The sequence below is a fragment of the Haliotis rubra genome, unplaced genomic scaffold, assembly GCF_003918875.1.
Source record: "Haliotis rubra isolate DU_JTF1 unplaced genomic scaffold, ASM391887v1 Scf89, whole genome shotgun sequence".
NCBI lineage: Eukaryota > Metazoa > Mollusca > Gastropoda > Lepetellida > Haliotidae > Haliotis > Haliotis rubra.
The window spans coordinates 2234115-2243998 of record NW_025767623.1 but is presented as its reverse complement, the minus strand read 5'-3'; the positions used below and the strand labels follow the sequence as shown (position 1 = coordinate 2243998).

Here is a 9884-nt window from a genome sequence, read left to right as displayed (position 1 = left end):
GTTCCAGAAACAGTGTGTTCTATGAACGTTTGGTTATAAAATTCAGTAACCACCAAAAAGGCTTCTGAAAACCTTTATCCATGAGAATGTTTATGGTTCAGGAAACGTTGTAATAACATTTTCTGTCAAGATATGGATTTAACTTTTCAGTAAAACACTAACCGTTAACAATAAGGTTACATGTCTATAGAAAATAGACATTGTTACTCTTAACAAGGAACATAAAAAACAGAATGGCAGACATGTAATCAACACTCTTTATTAATTTCTTTCAGAAAACGCGTACACTTTTCGAGATTATTTCAGAAGCTTCTTCTTTGGTTTCGACTTTATCCATTTTTTCTGAAATATAGAAAACAAATGTATAACTTGTTTGAGTGTCATTTTAGAAGTTGAGACGTACAATATAGAACAAGTTTTATGAATAACAACTTCTTTATTTCGTGAGTGCGACGTTTCGATACAGATTCTTGTACCGTTGTCAAGCAAGAGTCAGTGACTCTTGCTTTACAACGGTACAAGAATCTGTATCGAAACGTCGCACTCACGAAATAAAGAAGATGTTATCCATAAAACTTGTTCTATATTAAACAATGTATAGTATGTGTATTAAGTCAAATCAAGAGACAATAATCAGTTAATGAAGTCTTCCAGCACATAATATGTATATGCAAGTGTTTGATGGACACCAGCACACAATGGAAAATAATGGAAATCCTTGAATATATATATATAATATTATCAAATCACACTGCATAGCAACCACTACCCCACCACTCTTGTTGGTCAGAGGCTGAGGGCAGGTACAAATCCATTTTTTGCAATAAAAAGCCAAAACGTCACCAACAAGTATATAGACAATGATATTTAACAGATGCACTTACGTTTACTGATTCACAGCTCCTGGATTTTTTGATGTAATCCTCAATAAATCCATCACTTCTGTTTGCATCTGCCGGAATTCTTGTGTCTCATATTCGCCCTTGCTGCAACAAAAATAACAATGTTCCACATTATAACAAGTTACAACTTGAACTAGATTCCCCAAGCATATATAAATCTAGTTAGTCCGATGCTGAAATATATTGTGTAATAATTATAGCTTAAAGTTTTTGGGGGTCAACGTGTGTAGATTTAACACCAACGTGTATAAAGATTGGTTGGAAATAACTCTGCCCCTTTACAACAGACATGGATTACTGGACAGCGCTTCTATACATTCTAACCTGGAATACAAACTTGAATTGATATATTAAATAGCTATTGTAACTAGCTACATGATTCACGTCTTACACGCGGGACAGTTACTGCTGCAGTATGATTTCGTTGCGAGCATTGTAACCAGATTCGTTCAGTTTTCGATCACTATATTTTTTTTCTCATTGGCAAAATGTTTCGGTGAACCAAGTAAACGATTATAAATTTATTTGGTCTACATATCCTGAACAAAGACTAAGTAAATTTGAATAATTAATACTGTATCATGAAAAAACCATGGTGATCGAAAACCGAATGAACATTGCCGAGGACCGGTCATCGCCAACGCCCCGTTATAGCGCGGGAAACATATTTATTTCTGGCTCTCGTTTAGAAGAGAAATATAAATGTCCGAAAATGATAAACTGATTCGTTTGGGGAAAATTGAAGAATACACAATGTAAACACTTTACTTTGATAATACAGACCTAGCATTTTACTGAAAATAACGTGGGAATGTTAGACAAGCAAAACCACAACAAACCATGGGGATGATCAACATTTAGTTTTGTCAGTGTTACAGTAACTTACCAAGTATGCTTCGGTCATTTCTGACTGAACATTCATTTTAAATAACGGGATACTTAGACTATGACAGTAACTAATAGCCCACAGTCAGGTGGACCAGAAAGTATTTGATTCCCTATTGTCGTGTTATAAGTTTGATGCAACTTTTCCCACCGACTGAAGTGAGCGAACAGTTCATAGCTTAGAAATTTGATAGTAAGGTGTAATGTTAAATTCAAATATATTTATTTCAGAAATGACCTGGAACAAAATTAATGTCCATAAGTGTCACGGGCTTGTGAGCTGTGCATACGCTTACTAGATCGAAAACCGAACGTAATAGCGACAAATGTCCACCTGACATGAACTCTGGTTAAGAACATACTGCTTGCCATTGATAGCTGAATAAAATTTTGTATCCAACATAAAATTAATATGGTGCAAACTCACTTAGGTCTCCTTCACAACAACATACATAATACTTTCTGTTGGAAGCCTAACAACACCGAATCTAACAGATCATGTACGGCTGCTCAAAACATCGCGATTTCTGAGTAGCACGATCGAGTAAATATCAAAATGTACATAAACATAACAACAACCGTGTAGTGACTGTAAAGTTAACTTACCGCAACCGAGGTCAGATCGATGATACTGTTCCATTTGTTGCTGCACAATGACATTGTTGTACCGTCCTCAATAAACTTCAACTAAGATGGCGGGTGCGATCATATGACGTGACGGTGTGACGTCATTCCGACGTCCTTTCCCGCGGTAACATTTCTTTCTTCATGAACAACTTTTAATAATTAAATGAATAATTAATGCTTTTAAATAGTTGAGAGAATTGTTTTACGATTGTGACTGTGTTTTGACGAAAATATTTTTGTTAAATCAGTTTGAAACTTTATGAACATGTTTGGAAAATGTTATGTGTTATCTGGGTTACATTGGCCCGCTGTCAGCCCAGCGCTGTTCAACGATGCCGATTTTAGCCGACGGTGCCGACTATCAGCCGACATCGGGCCGATGATGGCATGCTACCTGGGCATCTAGTACCCAACCAGCTTGACCTTTTACACCGTTTGACCATTACAGCTTACTGTGTCCTTCTTGCTGGAGTATAACATCCTTGTAACCTTGGTTTTGTAGTTGGTTTTGTCGTTGTTGTTGTTGGTTTTGTCGTTGTTGACACTCCATAGCGGGTGGGGAGCAGGGATGTTGAATGTGTTTTTCATTATGGCTACCCAACTACCTACTGGTTCAAGGTCTAAAACTAAAAGAAGGCACAGTGATACTGATGCTGCAACATATTCTGATGAGAAATCCTTACACAATATTAATTCTTGGCCACGATTTCTGGTTGTCGATGGAATCGATGGTGCACCCCTAAACATCAATCCTAATTCAAAATCCCATTGAAGGCATTTGTGGAAACGTTAAACAAAGTGGAATTGTAATAAGGCCAACAAGTAATTATTTCAGACACTGTGTACTGAAAACTTGACTTTTCTGTCAATGCCCTGGATCCGATGCAATAGTTCTCTGATTAACTGGGGAATATAGCTGATGAAACTAATCCTTATTTCCTATATTCGTAAACCATGGTTTACTGACGATTATAAACAAGCTAAGAAGTGTAGGAAGAAAGCAGAGAAGTACTTTCGCCGCCAACCAACAGTTTATAATTCAAACAATGTAAACATAAATAATGTCTGATAAAACTGATATTGCAAACAAGTTAAAATCATCACATAAAGCTGAACATTAATTTTCATTCTGATAATGGTAAAGGTTATTATATTATCAAGTATTTCCACTACATGAGATGATTACTGCATGACACGGCAACATGAGCTGATAATATCCACTATCAGCTCCTGAAGCATTTACCCAACCCATGTCTTGAAACACTTCTGAACATTTTTGCTAATATTTAGACAACAGGACACTTTTCTTTCTTCGTGGCCACATGCCATTGTTGTCCCAATACCTTAACCTGGCCGGGATCATACAGATCCATCAAACTGCAGACCTATATAATTTACCAGCTGTGTTTGCAAAACCATGGAACGCACTGCCAGTAATAGATTAGTATGGTTTTCAAGAAACCAATAATCTTATTACAAACTTTCAATGTGGTTTTCGCAAACTATTGATTAGGGCTGCGCAATATAACCGGTTTACCGGTATTTACCGGTTCAAACATGAAAACGATACGTATTGCGATACGCTGATCGAAAACCGGTATTTTGACATGCATTCGGAAAACTTCGTAACACTCGGACATCTTCGGATATTTCCGTTTTTTAAATTGTTCCTTTCCTTGGTTCATTTGTGCCAAACGTTATTTACATTTTAATTTGTCATGATTAAAAGTTTGTATTAAAGCCTAATCAAGCATTGTGATTTTGTTGTGTTTTTGCTTTATAAGTCAAGCATGAACTCGATTGTTAGCAATTTTTTGTCAAAAGCAATTTCTTGCAATATATTGCAATAGATATCGCAATACAAGCTATATATCGCAATATGAAAATTCCCTGCAATACCCACCCCTACTATTGATCATTTGGTTTGGTTGGAATCATTCATTAAAAATTCCATTGTAAATAACCAGCATGCTGTATCAATCTTTGTCGGCCTAGAAAAAGCTTATGATACAACATGTAAACATTGTATGTTAAGAGATTTACATGATTTTGGTTTGAGGGGCCATTTACCTCATTTTATATCACAGGTTTTAGCAGACGGACAATTGTGTATCAAATAACCCTCCCATGCTTATACAGATCGCTCATTCGATAAAAACCTGATTACGGCTCCATCGTATATGGTGGAGCCTGTAACAGCAACCTCAAAATACTAGATTCCAATTCTATCCACAACCAAGATCTTGGATCTGTCCGTACTTCTTCAATTGACAGTCGTTACTTTAAGTTAAGCCTTCTCTCAGCCAACGCCGTATCAAACTATCTTTGCAGTATGTTACAAAACAAATGTATGCGTAACCTCCTCATGAGGATAAATGTATGTTAAAAATCCTCACTTATTCCACCACTTTGCCTCATTTTATATCACACTTTTTAGCAGACAGACAATATCAACTCCGTGTTGGATCTACCCTTTCTGACCATTGTAATCGGGATCAAGGCCGGTTACTTTGTTTAACATACAACTCAATATTCTCTCAAGAGTACTAAATGACTCAGTAGATGGTGTATTGTTTGTGGGTGATTTTAACGTTACATGTCGTGGTAAAAATGTGCATACAGTTGCAGAGGTGTTCACAAATTGTCACATGAGAATGGCTTTAAATTTTCACAAATAACACCAAATGTATACATTTCTGTCTACAATAGTAACCTCATAAAGATCCCGTACTGTTTTGGGATGGCCTATCAATCAAGGTTGTTAGGGAAGCCAGGTTCTGGGACTAAGTTTCGACCATAATTTGACCTTTTTTACCACATATGAAATATCTGAAGACCAAATGCCTGCAGGCCTTAGATATATTAAAGGTCGCCTCCAAATCAAAGTATGTGTGTGTGTGTGTGTGAGAGAGAGAGAGAGAGAGAGTGTGTGTGTGTGTGTGTCTGTGAGAGATAGAGTGTGTGTGAGTGTGTGTGTGTAAAACAACAGCTGTCATTCATATGGAAAACACAAAAGAGGTTGTTAATGTGACGCTCTTCAGAAACACGCCATCAACAGATGATTGCGTCATTAGTAATTGGATAACGTTGACCCTTGCATTCAATTTCGCCAAAATGAGCAGCTGACAATTAGATTAGTTTCTATTAGTTTTGGCCGATGTTCATATCGTGATTAATATGCTCATATATACTGCTATGTTAAACTTAGGCTGGTGCAACGTTACACCACGCCTCACTCATCATTATTCTTTGCAATGCATCATTAAAACTTCAGTGTTTGACATGGTGAAAAATCTGTTCATCGTTGAAACAGGCCATAAAAACAGGAACTTGCGTGAATGCGACATATCATTGTCCCGCGTTCTCGTAGTTTTGTGTTTCAGACGTCATCTATGCTATTGCGTACTTACTACAAACACTACTACCTGCGTTGTGGGAAAATGATGTGATGATTTTGTACTTTCCAATATGTTTCTTTATTCAAATACTGTGCGCATGAGCTGTGTTAAAAGGTTCTTTTAACAGTAATCAGTTATGTTACGGCGTGCCAGCTGAATCTAGGAAGAGTGAGTGAGGTGTGTTACAACAGTAATTCAAGGATGTCAGCTGTATGCGGGATGAGTAAGTGAGGTGGGTTACAACAGTCCTTCAAGGATATCAGCCGTATGTGGGATAAGTAAGTGAGGTGAGTTACAACAGTTCTTCTGGGATGTCAGCTGAATGTGGGATGAGTGAGTGAGGTGGGTTACAACAGCACTTCAAGGATATCTGCTGAATGTAGGATGAGTGAGTGAGGTAAAATACAACAGTACTTCAAGGATGTCAGCCCCATGTGGGATAAGTAAGTGAGTTGAGTAACAAAAGTACTTCTGGGATGTCAGCTGAATGTGGGATGAGTGAGTGAGGTAAGATACAACAGCATTTCAAGGGTATCAGCTGAATGTGGGATGAGCGAGTGAGGTGGGTTACAACAGCACTTCAAGGATATCAGCTAAATGTGGGATGAGTGAGTGAGGTAAGTTACAACAGTACTTCAAGCTTGTCAGCTGTATGTGGGATGAGTGAGTGAGGTAAGTTACAACAGTACTTCAAGCTTGTCAGCTGTATGTGGGATGAGTGAGTGAGGTAAGTTACAACAGTACTTCTAGGATGTCAGCTGAATGTGGGATGAGTGAGTGAGGTGGGTTACAACAGCTGTTCAAGGATATCAGCTGTATGTGGGATGAGTGAGTGAGGTAAGTTACAACAGTACTTCAAGCTTGTCAGCTATATGTGGGATGAGTGAGTGGGGTGGTTTACAACAGCACTTCAAGGATATCAGCTGTATGTGGGATGAGTGAGTGAGGTAAGTTACAACAGTACTTCAAGCTTGTCAGCTATATGTGGGATGACTGAATGGGGTGGTTTGCAACAGTACTTCTAGGATATCAGCTGTATTAGGGATCAGTGAGTGGGGTGGTTTACAAGGCGGTGCATATATTACTGTGCACAGTTTCTCTGGTAGTGTTCACAACCAGGATAGAACTTCCAGTCTCTATTTGGAACGGCAAGCCTTGTGTCCTTTGACAGGTAGCATCCACCAGTGTACAGCTCAAACGAGCGACAGGTGAAGGATCTGCACAGCCTGCACCTCTTACTGCATGCCTTATAGTCGGTATGGTGGTATGTCTTATCGTTGAAACCTTTGCTGCAGTACTCATAGGACAGGAGACTGAAGGTTGTGCCGTACTTGTCACACTCTGTTAAAATGAAATACAACACAGTGACAGTTCTCTGTCCAGAGTTTGCTGGTTTACACCGCTGTCAACAATATTACAAGTCTATCACAGTAGTCGGTAAAGCACCAGGTCTGGGTACCAGTGACAGTCGCTTTTAACTATGGTTATGGGAGTCCAGTGTTGTTGACCCGTATGACAGGGGTCTCGTGACCTTCGCACACAAAACAACAAGTAGCGTTTCATTTTAACCCATATTCAGATTGTACGTCACTGTAATTATCAAATCATAACGAAAAGAAATATAAAAAACTGACCATATTTGTCACTTGTTTTCTTTTCAGAAAATTCAGTAATAACAGCAGGTACTGTAATATTCGCAATATACCGAGTCTAAACAACTACTAGTGCCGTAGCTGCACCTGTAATTATACTAGGCACATAAAGAAACTGTGCATACAAAAATTAAAAATCTAAATTTATCAAACCTGTGTAGATACATAAAGATTTAAACTCAGAGATTAGTGACATGTATCCAACATGCATGCACGTGCCACGTTCCATGACGTCAGTTGGTTCGTCCTTGCGATCGTTAAAAAAAATAAACCGCTATTGAAACGCATAGCATACCAAGGCTCACGTCTGCACAACGTCATGAGGCCATTGGGATGATACGTGGGGGAATGTCTCAACGACAAGAGGCTGCACATTTCCACTGCCACCGGAACACCATTTCTGCACTGGTGAGACGCTACCAGAACACAAATGACGTCATCGATCGGCCACGTTCTGGACGTCCACGTGTAACAACGCCAAGACAGGACAGATGGATAAGGGTGACCCATCTTCGCCACAGGTTTCACACTGCAGTGATGACTGCCCGAACCATCCCAGGACTTCGCCGTATCCACCCCAACACAGTTCGACAACGTTTACGTCATCACGGGATCAGACCACGACGTTCCGCCATTCGGCCTGTCCTGACACAACGTCATCGACAAGCTCGCCGAATGTGGTGCAGAAATCATGTCCGCAGACCCTTGTTTTGGTGGAGAAATGTTGTTTTTACACATGAGTCCATGTTTAACATTTCCCATAGTGATTAACGTCAACGTGCCTATAGACGCGTGGGAGAACGTTATGCACAGGCCTGTGTCTTGGAGAGGAATCGCTTTGGTGGTGGTTCCGTGATGATTTGGCGTGGAGTAACAGCACGCCAAAGAACTCCTTTTGTGATTGTTCAGGGCAACTTAACTGGTGTGGGCTACAGGGATCAGATTCTTCGACATGTGGCAATTCCTTTTCTGCAACGTCATGGCCCTGGGTTAACATTCCAACAGGACAATGCCTGCCCTCAAACGGCAAGGGTTGCTATGGGTTTCTTGCAACACCACAACGTTGACTTACTGCCTTGGCCTGCAAATTCACCGGATCTCTCCCCGATAGAGCATGTTTGGGACGAGATGGATCTACGTCCACGCAGTCTTCCTCATCCGCCAGATAACGTCCTTGACCTTGCAACAGAACTTGAGAGAATCTGGCGTGACATCTTGCACGTTTGATAGGCTCTATGCGTCGTCGATGCACTGCTGTTCTCAATGCTGATGGTGGACATACCCGTTATTGAGCTTGTGACATGGTCGTTTGACCCCTGTCCCGATTGTGGACTCGTGACGTCATTGTGATTGACTTTTCAATTGAAATTCTCCCGACTTGTTATGGTCTCATGATCCCTCCATTAAAGTTTATATGTACCTTTGACATTGTTATCGTACTTATCAACTTGGATAATATTTTGACAATGCACAGTTTCTTTATGTGGCTAGTATATATAGAGAATCTCACCCAAGTGTCTACTGATATCAATTTTATCAACACAAGTTGATGAAGTTACAAATATCCGAGGCTTGGCGAGGATATTTTTACTTTTATCAAGGAGTGTTGATATAATTGATATCAGTAGATACGAGGGTGAGATTCTATTGATCATAAACAATCATTCTTCATTAGTTTTAATAAAAAATGTACATCTATCAACACTGTACTACCATTAGACTTGCAGTGCAGCGATGTCATAGCATTGTGACGTCATCGAATTGATGACGTCATAGCAGTGTCAGGGCATTTGTACAGAATCTACTGTCCTAGGAGATATCATATGATCTCACACAAGCGATATCTCCTGTGGAACACAGTTTTGGATGATAAAGTAGATTATCTTTTACACTGACTGACTTTTACAACGCTTTTAGCAATATTCCAACAGTATCACGGCGGGACACCCATGTGGGGAATCGAGCCAGCACCTTCAACGTGACGTGCGAACGCTTTAACCACTAGGCTACCCCACTGCCCCTTTCTTATAACTGAAAAACCAATGATTAGCAATGATTTGCTGGCTATGCGCTGAGCTGCCATTTCACTGGTTTAGTGTGACGAGGCCTTTGATCCATATCGCATATCTGCAAAAATGCTATATTTGTATTAGTGTCCTGTTTGGTTTCTGTGTAGTACCATCTTTTCCAATACCATCCCTATTGTTATACACAGGTTTACAGAAAAACATGATTCCACTGGAATTTTGACAATGCATCTGGCCGAAACTATACAACATATAATTGTAAAACACATCAATATTAGAAATGAATATAGGCTGAAACCGAAAGGTAATCCGTTTGAGAGGTACGATTCCAGTTTTAAACAAGCGTTTATACCTCTGAAAATATTGCCATTACGCGGCCATTTAACCTTTTCT

General features: G+C 39.5%; 1 long non-coding RNA gene across 1 annotated transcript; it reads right to left on the bottom strand.

Moving 5' to 3' along the window:
- Window positions 1–243: 243 nt before the first annotated feature.
- LOC124263577 lies at window positions 244–2486 on the bottom strand. The gene is made up of 3 exons (XR_006894891.1): window positions 2394–2486; window positions 885–986; window positions 244–342 (listed from the first exon to the last, which is right to left on the bottom strand). It is a non-coding gene; the product is annotated as an uncharacterized LOC124263577 (long non-coding RNA).
- Between the last annotated feature and the right edge of the window lie 7398 nt (window positions 2487–9884).